Here is an 18,739-nt window from a genome sequence, read left to right on the forward strand (position 1 = left end):
AGTTAAGAACAAAACTTTACGACAAAAGAAGACTAAAACTTTACGACAAAAGAGACGATTTCAGCTTCCCAAATGTGAACTTTCCATTTTTATGTAGCAATATTCCTGCAACGTCTGCATATGGAGTATATACCATATTCCAGAGATTGCGTCTCCTGCACACGGAAGCTATATTTCAAAGTGGTGAAGTTGAAATAATTCCAACGAAATTTTACGAACGCCTTCACGAGTTGATTGACCGTTATGGAATATCTGTTTCACAGTTGGCGACGAATATTTTCCAATTATCGTAACCGCAATCCCGTTTTCTATTCATCGAATGTTACCTACCGGATTAAACTTACCACCGGGTGTGTACTTACTTGAGCGACACGACGGGTGCGAAATGTGGAGCAGGATCTGCTTACCCTTCCGGAGCACCTGAATTCACTCCCGTATTTTGATTGAGTTCGTGTTGCTCAGTCATTAGTTTTTATCTTGAGTTTTGTATACTGTTATTTGTTTTTTTTTATTGTTTGTCTTTTGTTTTCCGTGGCATTATCAGTTTGTTTTCGACTTATGAGTTCGAATGTCCCTTTGGTATCTTTGCTTCTTTTTTAATTTCTTTTTCTGTGAAATTGTAAACATTCGTATAATTAACATTTATCCTGCACCACCTAATTATTTTGGGGTCATGTATCTGAGCTTTGTAGGCCTAACCTGTTCGCGAGGTTTCACAATTTGTTACAATACCGCATTAGATATTGTCGAACCACACTTGAATAAAACCCAAGATCCTAAAGTGTTTATCCTTTTAAAAGATATGTGGTTATCTTTTTGTGTTCGAGCGTCACTGATGAGTCTTATGAAGACGAAACGCGCATCTGGCGTACTAAACTATAATCCTGGTATTTATGATGAGTTTATCTACATATGTTTTACGGTCACAACACAAATTGGTTGACCAATACGATGTGTCTGTGTAAGAAATCAGTAGCGACATATTTTCGCACTCTAAGATCTTTAGGTACAAATATAGTTGTCTGATTTGTTAATTTAAAGATGGTGTTTTATTCCCGTTTGTCATATTTTGACAGAGTTTGACTTTGCATGGCGTGGGATGAATGCATAGGAGGAAAAGCTTACCGTATTGACGCTTTCAGTCTTGCGCTTTTTGGAGGTCCCTCCGTTTTTGTTTTTTACCTTGATTTAGATCTTCTAAATTTGTTTATGAGATTTGAACAGAGGTCCTTGTTCAGATTGACAGACAATATACATAAATAGTACTATGATTGGAATAAATAAAGGCAACAGTAGTATACCACTGTTCAATAGTAATAATTCGATTAAGCAAAACCAAATCCGGGTAACAACCTAAAACCGAGGGAAAAACATCAACTATAAGAGTAAAAACGGAACAAAAGAAACACTGAACTACAACAAAAGCAAACGCCAATAAACATACGAACGGACTGTCTGATAACAACAGCCATATTCCTGACTTGGTACAGGACATTTTAATGGAAAATGAGGGCATGAACCTGGTTTAAATGCTAGCCAAACCTCCCGCTAATATGGCAATGTAAAAAAAATATTGCTAAAATGACAACACTACGTGACAGGAATACTGTACAAACACGCGCAAGAACACTCAGCAGAGAAATACATAAATAAATAATATAATAGTACATTACAATATGTAAACCGCAGAATAACAACGGACACTTCCCATGAATTTACGACAGCACAACAGGACACCACAAACGAATTATAAACTGCGCGTCACATGAATGGATAAACGTCACAAAAAGTGACGTATTTTATGTGACGTTTATATCATCACAAGTAAATTTCTAAAAATAAAATAGGTTTGTTTTATTAATAGACACGCACAATAATAAACGTTTTGTAGTGATAAATTTCGATTAATGTATAAAATTTGCCGACAAGAACGTAAATACAGTTGTTGTCGCTATTTCAAATCTATGACTCAAGACAACATCAAGAAGAGACAATTCTCATTCTATGCTGTTAAATTGTCACCCTAACAAAGGCTCTCTGCCTTCAATGGAACATAACGATATAAATTCGTGTTATTCAAGTTATTGTTTGGCATAAGCCAAGACTAACCTATAGGTAATCAGAACGTTTTGCACACATCTTCAAAACAGTACTCCTTAAAAACGCATGAAAAATAGAACTAGTTCTTGGACAATATGTCTTGATTATTCACTGTAACCCATTCGTTCAATTACCTGAAGTGTAATTGTAGACATACAGACATTTCAAATCATACGTGAAACACGATTGGCGTATTTCTTTAACAATGTGTAAGATATCATACATTACAATGATCATTTTATTAGCTCGATTTGAGACTTAATTGTGTATGTTCACTACGTTTTGTTAACACGAATATCTTACAAATATTAATGTTTATGGTTTATTTAATAAGTCTACGGATCAAATGTAAAAACATAAATTTTCGATTAGATGCATTAACTTGAAAGATATGTAAAGACGATAAACTCATTACTATTCAATCGAAATGACTTAATTTATGAAACATTGAACTTTTGACTTAACTCTTTTATCATGTACGAAACATAATGAATAATTTGTGTTTGTATAAGGAAATCTGCTGCTTTATTTGAAACATTTCTTATTTAGTTGGTTAAGTGAAATGCACGTACGTCATAAGTAAACTATGTCATCAAGTTCAGGGATATATAGACTGTATTAGGGACTGGATGGGGGTTTCCTTCATTTCTTTATTTTTTTATTTTTTAAACGATTATGTCCTATTCTTTATTTATTTTGCCTATTATTCTCTTTTCTTTAAATTTTACCCCACCATCATTCTCTATTCTGTATTTTTTGCGTCTATGTTTCTCTCTTCGTTATTTTCCCCCTTTATTCTGCACTCTTTGCCCATTATTCTCTATTCTGTAAACCCCATCCAGTCTAATATTGGTATTAGATTGGTTTCAATTTTCCTTTCATTTTTGTTCATTTATTTCTCGTTTCATACGAAGTAGAATTAATTTTAGTTGTATGACATAATTCGAGCCTCTGCTGTAAATAGTATGTACTTTAGAAAATGAAAATCCGTTTGAAAGAAATTGTCATATCAATCATCAATCGCAATGAGCTATGAAAAAGGATTTTAAAAAAAAGAAGGTCAACTATCAATCTGGACTGAAACCTTTATATCAACAACTGAGCATGCCCGTACTCGAGATTATATGTAAAAAGTGATGAGTTCAAATCTACAACTAGTTTCTTTTTTTCTTAGTAACATTAAACTGATATCCTTAAGCATTTGCATATTAAGAAAGCTTGATTTGAGAATGCCCTTTCCACTTAAGAAGGCACAACCACTTTAACAAAACTTACTAAAAAGAGGGAAAACATTCCAAACGGACAATATGAAAACCATCCGACACCACCATTGCAAATATACGAAAAAAGACGAAAGGACAAACAATAGTCTACAAAACACAAAACACGAACCCCGCCAAAAACCTTAGAGATCTCAGCGGCTCCACAAGGGTTAGCAGACAAGAAAGATTTATATTAAACATAATTAATAACATCACTTCAAGCTTTTCTCATTCTGCACCAAGATTTCGTACTTCTTAGGGAGCTACCATTTGATTTTTATGGGGGGAGGGGAGGGGGAAGGGGGGGTTCTAGGATGAAAATTTTTGTCCTGCATTTTTTTTAGTTGTAATCTCTGTCCTGCCTTTTTATTTTTCACTCTATTCGGTCCTGCCTTTTTTATCAGTTTATCCTGACTTTTTTACATAAATTTTCATCCTGCCTTTTTTTGGGCCAAGTTGCTCATCCTGCCTTTTTTTCAAATTTCATCCTAGCCCCACCGCCGCCGCCGCCCCCTTCGAGAAACGAGAAACACTTATGAACCACATCAACAAACGACAACTGCTGAACATCAGATTCCTGACTTAGGACAGGTGAGCCTGTTATTCAAAGGCTGTTATTTGTTACTGTCGGCCATTAATGATTTTTTATATAGTTAAAATCAGGCCGCCGGTGTTTTCTCTTTTGAATTGTTTCACATTTAGTAATCCATAGGCCTATATAGCTTGACATGTAACTTTTCTTATTTTGTCCTTTGGTAGTTATGGATGGATAATTGTCTCAGTGGCAATCGTACCACGTCTCCTTATGTTTTATATTGGTTGATATTGAAGTGGGATGAGACAACAAAACCAATATGATGTCTCATGAGGTTTTATATCAAATAGAAAAAAAAATGAAATCCGTTTAGGCTATGAATAAAAATGAATCATCTTTGTCACTTTTTTTTCTTATCTGTGTTTTGCTGATTCATGGTTTGGTCTGTTGAGAAGGTATGTGTCAGATGTTTCTGTTGAATGTATCTATAACTTTACTCGATTCCAGATTATTGAAAGGTTGTCACACAATTTTGATTAAAGATTTGGAGTCTCTAGTTTTTAAGTTGCTGTATGAATAACCTTTAACCGCAATCGTCACGTGGAATATCCTATTAATCAATTTACATAACTATACACTCTATTTTATGTGTTATGTCAAGTATATAAGTGTTATATGTACAGAATAGAACACCAAATGATGACAAGGTGCGTTTGATTTGCTGTGTTTAAACACCCAACTCGCAAAGTATTATATATATACCAACGCCCTTTTCCCTTTAATTTTTTTTTTATATTTACATTATAGAAAATATATATGTATATTGTATATTTCTTCTAATGAATAATAAAATATGTTTTTTTTTTACTTTCAATGTTACAAATAATCATTGATTGATTATGATTCTTAAAGTAACGTCCAGTGGCAAATATTTTATGCATATTCAGTCAGGATGAGAACAAATTAACAGTAAACCCAATATACCGTTTTTCTTACGTGAATTGATCGGGAAGAAGGGACTCGACTGAACAAATGGGATTGGTGGATAAGGGCAGTACATTTTGCTTTGCAACAGGCCCCTCCAAACCCCCAAAAGAGTTATTATAATAATATTAATCGTTGAAGATTCTCTAACATTTCTCAAGAGTTTGAACAGTAATGATAACGTTCCATTAAATAAATGTATATACGAATTTATTTGCATCGAATTTTCTTTTTTCTTATCAAATCTGCCCATTTTTTTTTATATATCTATTATAATATCTGGGGGAGTGATTATAAGGCCTTGAATGTAGCAACTCGTGTTACTTCATACATTCAAAAATTGCCATTTTTGTACTAAATGACACAAAAGCTTATTCAGCTAAAGTGTAAACATGTTTTTAACCATTTCAAGAACTGCAAGGTCGTTCACTGTACTTTCTTCGCACGTGATTTAACATTAGTTTCGCAGTATTTGATCAAAACAACTAAATAATATATGATTCATATATTTATAATAGTTTGACTGCATTGCTATTATTCAAATCTTCCATTAAATGAGATTTAAGCTGACGTCGTAAATGCAGAGATGTACCAAAACTGAAAAAATGGCACCCACGCGCACAACACGTGTTTCTGGAATAAACTTTACAAGGTAAGTCTAAAATCAAAAAGAGAAATTAAAATGGATCTTTATGACAAGACCCATCCTAACTTAAATGAAAAAATGTAAACACGTCATAATTCTACTAAAAAATCAAAAAAAAAAAGTTTTCTTGTACTAATTGTGTTATTTTGAATGCACTGTTATTTATAATAATATATTTTTTATTATAAACAAATTGTTTGTGTCAAAGGTTATTGGTTCGTTGATAACCTTTTCCGAGTACCGAAAACTAACATATCATTTTTACTGCACGAGTGATATCCAATGTATTGAATTTATCCAAGTGTGCCAGTAAAGATTTCTTTGAAAAAGAAAAAACTACATTTTCCCGTTAGTGATGTCTAAGAAAAATGCTATTTTAAAATTATGAAAAAGATGTGCAGTCGCCACACCTTATTGCTACGAATGCCTATATGTGTCACTCGTTTTGCAAAAAATAAATAACGTTAAAATATATCTCCTGTTTTTAACTTTATAAGCAGTACTGTCACAAGTTATACGGATGTATACCAAATTAATCATGTTCAAGAAAAAATAAGTGAAATTAGGCATTAAGCTTAAATCCTAGGCAATAAGCTAACGCCTAGGCAGTAAGTCTATTGCCTAAATGATAATGGGCATCATTACTAAATCCTTGGATTTAAGCTTAAAGCCTGAGAAATGTGTCCAGGCATTAATCTTAATGCCTAAATGTAAATGCGAGTAAATAAAAAGACATTAAATCAAAGTTTAAATACATTTGGTACATGTTAACATGGTGTGAACTGTAGTTTAAAATGTCAACTACCTAAAATAAAGTCACTAGTTCTGGCCGTTTTAGTTTTAAGGATGTTCGCTACTCTGTTTCAAAATAACAAGCTTTTTTAAAAGACTGTTATAAATTGATAGTATATTAATAAAAGAACTAAAAAAGCAGAAAAAAATTAACGGTCCGTGTGCTTGTTTTTGAGATATAAGCCCTTGAAAATTTGTCGGGAAATGATTCTCTCTAGATATTCATACATTTAACATTGGCACCTTTTTTTCTTTCAAAAACACTGACAAAAAACAAGGATTTTTATAAGATTTTCAAATATGGCTTTTTAAACTGTATGTAATAAAATTAGGAAAAGAAAAGTGGGGGTAAAAAGTCAAATCACAAAAATACTGAACTCCGAGGAAAATTCAAAAAGGAAAGTCCCCAATCAAATGGCAAAATCAAAAAAACAAACACATCAAACGAATGGATAACAACTGTCATATTCCTGACTTGGTACAGCGGGCAAAATTTTTAATGGCACTGCATGGATAAAGCCAAAGGATTTCGAATATCGGGCAAAAAATCAAAAACAAGAGGAGCGAATATCCTAAAATCGGATATAACAAAAGCTGTAAATTCACGACCATTGTCACGTACCAGGTTATTGGGCGCAACAAACATTGTGAAAACATCAATAATATCGAAAGTCACCTCTGAAACACAATTTGACGTGAGAGCTCTAATGTTATGCGATTTTATCGAAACGTATATAGATATAAGAAGATGTGGTGTGAGTGCCAATGAGACAACTCTCCATTCAAGTCACAATTTGTAAAAGTAAACCATTATAGGTCAAAGTACGGCCTTCAACACGGAGCCTTGGCTCACACCGAACAGCAAGCTATGAAGGGCCCTAAAAAATGACTAGTTAGTTTCCATCTGGGTTTGAATGGAAATCTACCTGTCTTCTACTGTTGAACTCTTTGAATAGAATGGGTTTCACTACTACTACTCCCTTCCCTAAATACTTTTTCTTCATGTTACAATTTTTACAAAGTGAAAGAAATAGTTTGATGGAATCACGAGAAATATTTGCATAGCCATGGAATCACGACAAATATTTGCATAGGCATTATTAAGTTGGATAAATCATACGGTCTCTGTCGCCACGACCTGTGTATGTATACCTTTTCCAAAGGACAATACAGTTCCTCTAGAAAAACATATGTTTTTTTTTTATATTCCTCACCATTCTGCTTTACTTTACTGTTAACCTTTCAAATATAAAAATAAGAAGATGTGGTATGATTACCAATGAGCCTACAATGCTAAACATACCATACCTTTTTAAATTGTGATAGTCTATAGTTGGCGTCTGTTCTGGGGATTCTAAAAGGTAAAAGTTCAATCTTTGCCAAAAGATATTATACTTTCTTGGGTATATGCTCCTTGTTTTCACTGATTCAAATTTAATCCGCAAAGATTCGTCTTTAGTAGACATGTCACTTAAATGCTAATGATACAGATTATGAGGTGAAAAAGACACGATTGCGTGGGGGCATATGTTTTACATATCCAATAAAATCATTGGAAAGATAATTTGAGTAAAAATTCATATCTATATTTGTCTACTTTTGACCATACCAAAACCATGTCGACCAGTGAAGTGCGAATTTTCTTCAAATGAATTCAGACATTTGTAATACCATAAAGAAATACAAGTTAATTCTGTCACGTATGGATATAAAAAAAATACTAAAATTTGAAGATCTGTTATTTTAATTTATATTAATATGTGGAATATGATATAAATAATACTTTATATCAAGAATATTTCACCGTATGTACATTTATATGGAATATAAAGCAAAAATCCCAAAGTTCATTTATTGCCTGAAATTATGTTTGGCAAGATGTTGAATAATCATCATCATATTTCAGGAAATAAGCTTAATGCCTGAACATTTCAGCCGATGCGTTAGCTTATTGCCTATGATTTCAGTTTAATGTCCAGTTTCACTTATTTCCGCTAACATATACACGAAAGTGTGGAATAAGTAAATTTGTCAGAAAAACCTTTTGTTAGATTTTCCACAATCAACTTGAAAATTAAAAGATTTTTTTTTATATAAAGCATAATCAGTACTATAATCCCAGGACGAACGACTCAGTCCATGATCTGTGGCAGAGACCCAATGATATACTACTTCAAAGACAAACTTTAATACAGATTACCATAATGTATCAAATTTGCTGCTTGCTTCATAAACTATGGTTGAATTTTAAAATTCAATTGGTAAATCAGATACTTTTTTGGAATAATTTTCAAATACATCTATTTAGTATTTTTTGGTGCTTTGTAGGTCTTAACATAAATACGTCATCTTGTCAAGATAAATAGGATGAATATAACCCCTTTGGGTCATGGTTTCTATCATACCTCAAATCAAGGTTATTTTAATTATTCATGGATTCATGAAGATGATGAATTAAACAATTAGTTAAATATTTAGTGTGTATGTTGTGAAACGTTGGTGGACTCGGATTGAGTTCAAGAAATTCGAAATTCCCATGGATGAGAGGTGAATTTGGATACCATCAGATATGTTTGCAAATGACCATTCACGGAGCATTTGGAAAGTATTTTGAAACGTTCTTTATCGTAAAGAGAGCTTTACACTCCTTTAACACGTGGAATCAGATTATTTGGCGCCATTACGACTGGACGTGGCTGCGTATTTATACATCCAACACAGCCAACCTGACGAACCTAAGGTTCTGACTGTCGGAAAGGATGAGGCCATTTTATTATATGTCTATGCACAAGTCGTCCATGGGTTCAGCTCATGAAAGAAAGTATATAATTAATGTCAAAAATACTGCAAAAAATATCTTCATGTTTAACAAAATCTCTACAAACACCATAACAAAGAATGAGCAATTGACCCTTTCGGAGCACCCGAGATCACCCCAGTTTTAGGTGGGGTTCGTGTTGCTCAGTGTTTAGTTTTCTATGTTGCGTTTTGTGTATTGTTGTTTGTCTGTTGGTCTTTTTTTTTCTTTTTTAACAATGGCATTGTCAGTTTATTTTCGACTTATGAGTTTGAATATCCCTCTGGTTTCTATCGCCTCTCGTTTGTCACATAAGGCAAAATAAAAATCAATCAAAAAGTAAAACGGCCTTATCTAAAGTTGTTTCTTTGAACTTTTGGTAGTTTCAAGATACCAATAAGTGTTTTTGGTCATTGAAATCCCTCCGATTTCAACTGTTTTCTAAATCTGTAGCAGATTTAAACTATTAACAAAAAATAATAATGTTAATAACACTAAGGGGGAGAAAAATTAGGAAAAAGAAAAACTTATGAAAGAAAATGTTTCAAATAACATTAAATACAATAGAAATTTAAATATAAAAATAATTCTTAACCACAAGTGTGGATTGCATCTTTTGTTGTAACCTGTGGTTATACAAATACTAAAAGGTTTAAGCGGAAATGACACCAGTGAATGCACTATGGTATACTACTAACTTTGTCGCTGCATATTTATATATGCCAACGCCCCTCGGATATAAGAAATCTACCTCTGATTTACATAGAAGTAATAAATAATTATTTTATCTTTTCTCTTGTTCTTAAAAGAACAATTGGTTTTGATAAAACAAGAATAGTGTCATTATCTCAAATTATCCAGATGAAGTAACACTTTCAAAAGATGTTTCATGGTTATGGATTTGGAATGAAAAGTTATGGTTTGGAATGAAATCTTTTTTCTATCATCAAATTGATATCTTATTACTGCTTTTGTATAGCAATATGAATCTCTGTACTTTCTTGTGTTTTTCTGGTTAAATTGCCACAATCTGAACTTTTTGCTGATAGCATTTCTATGTAACTATATCATACAGTTGTTTTAAAAGCAACACATGTTATTTGATATGACTTCATTTTATAGGGACACAATTTTGTTTAAATAAATGCCACTATGTTTTAAAGCTCACGTAGATATTCACAAAACGAAAACCGCCTTTATCATCGTTTCATAAAGAAAAGATGAAAAAAAATGATTCAGAAAATTCCGTCGGTCTTGGTAGCGATTAAGAATAAAATATTGTCAATGAATCATTTTTTTTAACGCTAAAATATAAAGAAACTGACATCATTTTAATGAAACGTGCGATTTTACTGTAAAATAAAAAAAATCAGCGAGTTTGAAATATTGCATTTATGTGGTGGTAATTGTTTTATTGGTGGAGGAAGACAGAGAACACGGAGGGAACCATCAATTTTTTGCAAGAGAAACAACTGACAATCCTGGTCAACTAAGATTGAAGTCGAGCGCACATGCCACGTGCTGGGTTCGATATCACAATCTCAGTGTTGACAATCTAGTGATACAGTAGACAAACTACTTAAACCACTCAGCTACCGAGGACCTTCTCCTTTAAAATGAAACAAGGAGCTGTGATGTTTATGTCAATGAGACGGTTTACACCAACGAAACAAAGTAAAGCTAGGATGGTTAAATATGTTTCTCTAATTCTGCTTTGCAACCGCTTTTGATCAGTAAAAAAGTTATATAAGTAACGCATTTATAACAACTTTATAGCATGTAGAGTGTTTTATTCGGATCATTAAAGAGAGTCTGGATGGGATTTTTACAGAATAGAGAATAATGGGCCAATATTGTAGAAAATTGGGTCAAATAATAAAGAATGGGGGAAAATAAAAATAGGCCAAAAAAAATAATAAAGAATAATGGTGTGCTAAAATATAAAGAATAGAGAATAATGAGCAAAAAATATAAATAATAGAGAAATGTGACCTACAAAATTTAAATCATTCAGAACCACGATTTATGATTTATAATTTCTCCTCAGCAGTAGATTCTGGATCGATTAAATGCCATTACCTAATCGACAAGAAACAGAATTCCGTTTATCTCCTTATTTAAAACGTAAACAAATATTTTACTTGTTCTCTCTTGAATCGTCTTCATATTTCACAAATAATAAATATTTTCCCCGTACTAAATTTTACATCTTTAAAGATAAAGACATGTATTCCCTTTAAAAGGGGGAAACAGATAGTAAACAACATCACCACAAAACAATACGGCCACTTATATTCAGCGGTTAGAGTATACTTATACCCGGATATGACACTTAATGGACTGCAGTTACATAAAATTACTTAGCATTTATTGTATAAATAAGACTACTTTTGTTTGAAATAACATTCGGCGGCAAAATTTTATATCGGAATAACATAGATCAAAATGGTAAGTTTATTACCATGATTATTGACACAAACTGTATATTCAATAGAATGATGAAGCCGAAACCTACTATATTTGTTTTAGAACACGCATTAATAATAAAAAGATTGCAGTGCAAACTACACGTGTTTTTGGAGTAATTTTCATAACACGTGTACACAACATTTTAAAGAGATAAAAAAAAATAAAACGCTTTCAAGTACAAAAAGGCCTATAAAATCAGCAAAAACCTAAAGTCAACTTTACCAATTGCATAATTTATGTACTGAAATTTACACTTAATCTTATTTTTTACAGAAAAAAATGTATCGTTTAAAACATGACTGTTCAAAAGCTTGAATAATTCAAGATAATATCAAAGAACATCAATTGCGTAATGAATAATTAAAAAAAAAAAAAAATATATATATACAAAATTTAGTTATATCGGAAGTGTAAAAATCACAAATAAAAAACTTGCAGCTATAAAAACATACATATAGTAGAGGAATGACATGGGCATACTAAATTATTTCTACTGCACCCATGGGACATATGACTGTATCGTACCATCCGAAAGCTTTGTTAACGCACAGTATGTTTTTGAAATAGTTATTTACCTACAAATAAATGGATTGTTATGAAAACAGCATATTATTAAAGCTCATACAGTTGCCCAAATTACTGATTTGTCGCTGTTCTATCATAAAAAAAAATGTTGTTAGCACGTGGTGCTCCTTTTTTTTTTTAATTGAAAATAGGACGCAACTTCGGTACTTTATAGTTTGTATTTCTACTGCCATTACTTCTTCTCTTAATATTGACTTAAAATTCCCAATAAATATAAAAAAAATTAAACGATCTCATTGATTTTTATATAAAAAAAAGAGAATTTTTCATATACCTATATGAATTATCAACGACTGGAGAAAAGTTAATACTACATGTATTAAAAACATTTTCAAGCTCGTTTGGCTTGCCGAAGTTACTGATCGTGTAAATTTGAAGTAACAAATCATTGCACTGTCAGAGTTAAATCGAATTCTGCCTTCAGCTTAATTATTCAAGTTGAAAACTCGTGTTATTCCCTATAACTCTTTGAACAAATTTGACTTTCTGAATGGTACATATAAAAAGAAGATGTAGTATGATTGCCAATGAGACAACTCTCCACAAGAGACCAAATGACACAGAAATTAACAGCTATAGGTCACCGTACGGCCTTCAACAATGCGCAAAGCCCATACCGCATAGTCAGCTATAAAAGGCCCCGAAATGGCAAATGTAAAACAATTCAAACGAGAAAATTAACGGCCTAATTTATGTACAAAATAATGAACGAAAAAACAAATATGTTACAGAGCAACAAACGACAACCACTGAATTACATGTTTTGGTTGTATAAAGTCAACAATTCTTATAATTTTAGAAATTTGATTAAAACTGTAAGTCGGAACCCTCCACACAAACTTTACATAAAGCGTATTAAAGTAGAATTGCATTCTAAACTTTATTTTCTTATTATCATGCTTACATACTGGTATTTGTTCTGCTGGGTTATTTTTATGAAGCTGACAATTCTATTTTTAATTGATATATCTTAGCTAATTAAAGAAAAAGGAGCTAGCTGCTTCAGAGTTGGATTATGTACTGGTAATTGTTCTTCTGTTTAACTCATGGAACGAACAATTCTGTCTTTCAATTGATATCTAAATATTTTAACCTATAATGGTTTACTTTTATAAATTGTAACTTGGATGGAGAGTTGTCTCATTGGCACTCATACTACATCTTCCTATATCTATATACGTTTCGATAAAATCGCATAACATTAGAGCTCTCACGTCAAATTGTGTTTCAGAGGTGACTTTCGATATTATTGATGTTTTCACAATGTTTGTTGCGCCCAATAACCTGGTACATGACAATGGTCGTGAATTTACAGCTTTTGTTATATCCGATTTTAGGATATTCGCTCCTCTTGTTTTTGATTTTTTGCCCGATATTCGAAATCCTTTGGCTTTATCCATGCAGTGCTAGCTGTTAGCTTCAGAGTTGAGGTACACGGTTGTTTTGCTTAACGTTTCTTTAGTACGCACTGTAAACAAATGTTTTGCATGTTTATATTTTCATAGATTAGATCAAAACTTTAATGAAAGCATGTTAGTGTAAAACTGACCATCTAAAATTTGTTTTCTAACTAATATTTACATACTGGTATTTGTTCTGTTTTACATATAGAGCAAACAATTCTTTTTGTTTTAATTCATATTTGAATGTTTTAAGAATAAAATTAGCTTCAGAGTTGAGTTACCGCAGATTTGTGTTACCGCAGAAATGTGTTACCGCTGAGTTGTGTTACCGCAGAGTTGAGTTACCGCAGAGTTGAGTTACCGCAGAGTTGTGTTACCGCAGAGTTGTGTTACCGCAGAGTTGAGTCACCGCAGAGTTGAGTTACCGCAGAGTTGTGTTACCGCAGAGTTGAGTTACCGCAGAGTTGTGTTACCGCAGAGTTGAGTTACCGCAGAGTTGTGTTACCGCAGAGTTGAGTTACCGCAGAGTTGTGTTACCGCAGAGTTGAGTTACCACAGAGTTGTGTTGCTTAACTTTTCTTTAGTAAGCACTGTAAACATTAGTTAGATCATAAATTAGATCATAAATTAGATTAAAACTTGGATTTGGATCCCTTCCATAAAACAATTAACGCATAATGAAGGAAAATTGTCCTCTTAATTTTGTTTCTTTTTATTATGCTTACATGTGTAGCATCTTATAAAAATAATGTCAGCTTTAGAGATGAGTTACAACCGAGTTTGTTGTGATTAACTTTTCTTTAGTAAGCACTGTAAACAAATGTTTGCACTTTTTATCAGTAACTTGCCATCTTTGTTTTTGAATTTGAACAAAAGGGTGAAGATATCTTTGGAACAGGAGTTTTTAACTTCTTTTTAACATGACGTTTTTTCTCTATATTTTCTAATTATATTAAAGATACTGTTATCCATAGCCATCCCCAATGAAAGATATTTACGGCGTATTTCCATGTAAATTTTGTTTTAATGATTGACTGTAACAAAAACTGAGAACGAGAACCGTAATGGAATTCTGTAGTTCAGGGATTACTCTCCGGAATACGTAACACCCCTTTTAGGTAACCCAGCAGCTGGTATAGATCCATTCTTACTATATTTAACTATTATATATATATTTTATTTTTTAATTCAGACACTGATCTTTCTAATGTACTTTAAATAAAGTGTAACTCATCTGACATTGTTTAAATGCATTCGTCATTTGTATTTGTTCTGCTTTCAGAAAAGGACTACATGCAGTTTGTTGATACTCCTTATCATCAGCTTAATAATTACAGTGGAGATGATTCCTATCCGAGATTGTGACTCTTGTAATACTAATTACAATCAACAATGTATTGATCACCCATGTCCGGTTTTCAAAGCGGCTTGTGTTTTGTACTGCGCCCGACTCTTACACCATTGTGACATTTACTGCAGGCAGACATGATGGTTTATTTCATTGTAACGTTCTCTGTTGAAACGTGTGTATACAATAGAATTAAAGGATTGTGTGGACATCCAATGTCAAAAATGACCTTTCTGATCCGGATTAAACTGGCATATTGTGGACATGGTATACCTGCAAAGTATTCTGTTTGAGAGATATTTGTATATTGTGCACATACATTTTTCATATTGGTCCAGAAGGCAGCTTCTATATTTAGGTTTGCTCAACTAAAGCGTTCAGTACTTCATATCACGTGGTAATATTAGACATTGAAAATTATGAACTTTATATTTTTATACATATTTTACACAATAAATGTATTATAAATGTATTTGGTGTTTAGAAGCCAAGAATTATTTTTGAATACCCTAGCAGATTCATCGTCGGGGCTTTTACAACTGCAACGATTATTGTATATATATTTATCCCCCGGAACACCATATATAGATATAAGAAGATGTGGTATGAGTGCCTATATGTCTGCTTAAAATTTGAGTGGCGTTTCTAACATTTAATTCAAGCATCCTATTATTTTATATCCATATTCCTTTTTTTTTCATTGATATACCACTCTTTCTCTCATAAGTTTGTTTTTATGTTGTGCTATTACACCACTGTCGCATAGGGATAAAATGCATGCTTTGTCTATAATTATCTAGTCGCTATAGATATAGAAAATCTGACATGACAGAATGTTTCGAAGGTTGAGATTCTTTATTTTAGTTAAGGAAACAGTTTAAAACTCAAAAAATGAGATTATTGTGTGTTATTTCATTAATGAATGCAACATAAAAGTTTCAAGTACATTGACCATTAGACCACGTGATACTAGCACTACATGCATATAATATGGTTAACTATTTTTAATTAATTATTTAATATTTTCAGAGCCTAACCATAATTTGTTGATTAAATTTACAATGTTTAAGTTCAATGTTTAATGCTAATTTTTGCATATCGCTGCTGATTAACTGATAGTCCCCGAGTGTAGCTCAGTGTAGCTCAGTAATAAGTTCTTCGGTAGACTTGATTTCTAACATACCTTTTTGGAGTCAAGTGAGCTATTCTCATCCTTTACCGTCCGTCATCATCCGTCATCCATTAACCTTTACAAAACTCTTCTCTTCTGGAACAACTGTACCAATTGGTATCAAATTGACAATAATCATCATTGGGGTATGGAATTTAAAAAATATGTCCGATGATACCGCCTGAAAAAACATAGACGACATGGCAAAAATATTCAGAAATTATTACGTGCATTTAATATTGCGAATTTTGAAGAATGGACAAAAATGCGAGATTTTTATTGCGATTTCAGGAAAAATCTGCATACACTTATTTGTATCAGATATCAAAATACAAGTTCTTATTATTGCGATTATCACCCAGTCAGTCGCTTTATTCACATTAATAAAATAAAAAAACTCGCAATAATTTCTGAATGTACAGTATCTAAAAAACCGCTTGAGATAGAGAAAATATGACATAGCAGATTGTTCAGATTGTTTTAAAACCTAACGACTGTCCATTTATATTTAAACTGTCATACGACTTCTTACAGAAGTTATTGCACTTAAATGACGATTTTTACCATTTTTTTTTCATTTATGCCTTTTATCTTGAACACTACAAAAAACCTTCAAATATCAATAAAAAAACATAGTTCCAATGTCCCCCACGTTGCACATATTTTATCTATTCAAGGTACAAGGGCAATAACTAAAAAAAGAACTTTTTTTTTGTTCTTTAAAACTTTTTATTCATATCTTAAGAGAAATGAAGGCTTCAGAGCAAATACAATGTGATTTCCATTATAATTTATATTTCCAAGGGGCATAACTCGTTAAAAATATCTGATCAGGACTTATTTTCGAAAGTGTCAAAAACATTGCTTATATAAACCTTTGATATAAGTTTCATAATATTCTGGCAAAAATTGAACACATGAGAGGGGTAATATTGCAAGTTTTCATATAATCAATATTTTCAAGGGCATAACTCTTTTGAAAATAATTGATCGGCACTGATTTTTGAACTCTTCAAGTACATTGATGAAATAAACCTATAATATAGATTTCATAAAAATCTGGCAAGAATTGTACATATGAGAGCGCTAACAATGCAATTCTCCAAATAATTTTTATTTCCAAGGGACATAACTCTTTTTAGAATAATTGATCGACACTGATTTCCGAACTCGTCCAAGACATAGCTGATATAAACCTATGATATAAGTTTCATAAAAATCTGACAAGAATTGTACAAATGAGAGCGCTAACGATGCAATTTTCAATATAACTAATGTTTCCAATGGGCACAACTCTTTTAAAAATAATTGATCAGTACTGATTTTCGAACTAGTCCAAGACATTGCTAATATAAACTTATTATATAAGTTTCATAAAAATCTGGCAAGAATTGTACACATGAGAGCGCTAACACCCGATATTTCCATGTCTCCCGCAACGCGTAGCACGGGGTACAATAATGACTAGAAATACAAGACCTACAAAAATGTCAAATTGCCGAGATGGTCAGTTGACTCTTAATAAGAGTTATTTCCCTTAAATGATAATTTTTTACCCAATTCTTGCGTTATTGCCAAATATATTGAAAACTATAAAACATTAGAAGAAACTTTGAATAGCATAAATGACCCCAAAGACATGCTGAAATCGTTGGTCCTTATAACAGTTTTTGCACTAATCATTCATTTAAAGAAAAAACTGGTTGCTAAATCTTTCAAATCCATAAACATTAATGAAAAATTAGTTTTGCATTTTTTTCTAAATTGGGATTTTGAAGGATCTGCTTTTTTTGTTATTGGGAAACAAATTAAAAAAAGACATGATTTACTATACGACTTGATAGAATTTTGTGGTTGGCTTAAAATGATATGAATATTTCAACATGCAGGCCATTATCATGGCAAATTCCATAAATGTGACACGAAACAATAGTTATAAACTTAAGATAATAATTCTAACTTGACCTGTAGACCTCGAGGTAAGAAAATAAGTTCATAATTTATGAACAAAAATAAATAAAGTGGTAATAAATTTCTCTCCTAATATGTGAAATGAACTTATAGTCGGATGTGACAAGGAAATTGATAAATACACGATAAAATTACTTAAGATCATAATGTTGATACTAACATAAAAGTTGTAATTGCAATAATTTTACTGGTGGGTGGGGGAAGAGGGGGGTCTTTTTTACTAATTCAATTGTATAAGTTGATTTAATTATTGGTCAATGAAATTTCCTTACGATGTTTTTTTTTATCTTTTTCTCAGCTTTCATACAAGTTACAGTAAATAAAACAACTCCAAATGGAAACAAAAAAAATATTTAAAAGTACCTTTGAAATGTAAAATATTCAAGTTTTGATGAAGATGTTTGTGAAATATTATATTTAGGTCATATGCATATTCATTGTTTAATTATATTCAGTCACCAGTGGGAAATGGACAGATGATACTAAGGGGGCATTCTAAACTCATAAGTCGTAGAAAACTGACAAGGCCATGGCGAAAAAAAATTAAAACGACGAAAAGACGAACAGGTCAACAACACATTTCAAAGAAAACGAAAGATTGACCAACAGGAACCCCACCAAAAACCGAGGTTGAACTCAGGTGCTCCAAGAAGTAATGATGTTGATTTAAATGTTA

At 32.2% G+C, this 18,739-nt stretch overlaps 1 long non-coding RNA gene across 1 annotated transcript; it reads left to right on the top strand.

Moving 5' to 3' along the window:
- The first annotated feature begins 11,480 nt into the window (after nucleotides 1–11,480).
- On the top strand, nucleotides 11,481–15,393 carry LOC127717842 (uncharacterized). The gene is made up of 2 exons (XR_007989435.1): nucleotides 11,481–11,564; nucleotides 14,856–15,393. It is a non-coding gene; the product is annotated as an uncharacterized LOC127717842 (long non-coding RNA).
- The last annotated feature ends 3,346 nt before the right edge of the window (nucleotides 15,394–18,739 follow it).

The sequence above is a fragment of the Mytilus californianus genome, unplaced genomic scaffold (assembly GCF_021869535.1).
Source record: "Mytilus californianus isolate M0D057914Y unplaced genomic scaffold, xbMytCali1.0.p SCAF_10, whole genome shotgun sequence".
Classification (NCBI taxonomy): domain Eukaryota; kingdom Metazoa; phylum Mollusca; class Bivalvia; order Mytilida; family Mytilidae; genus Mytilus; species Mytilus californianus.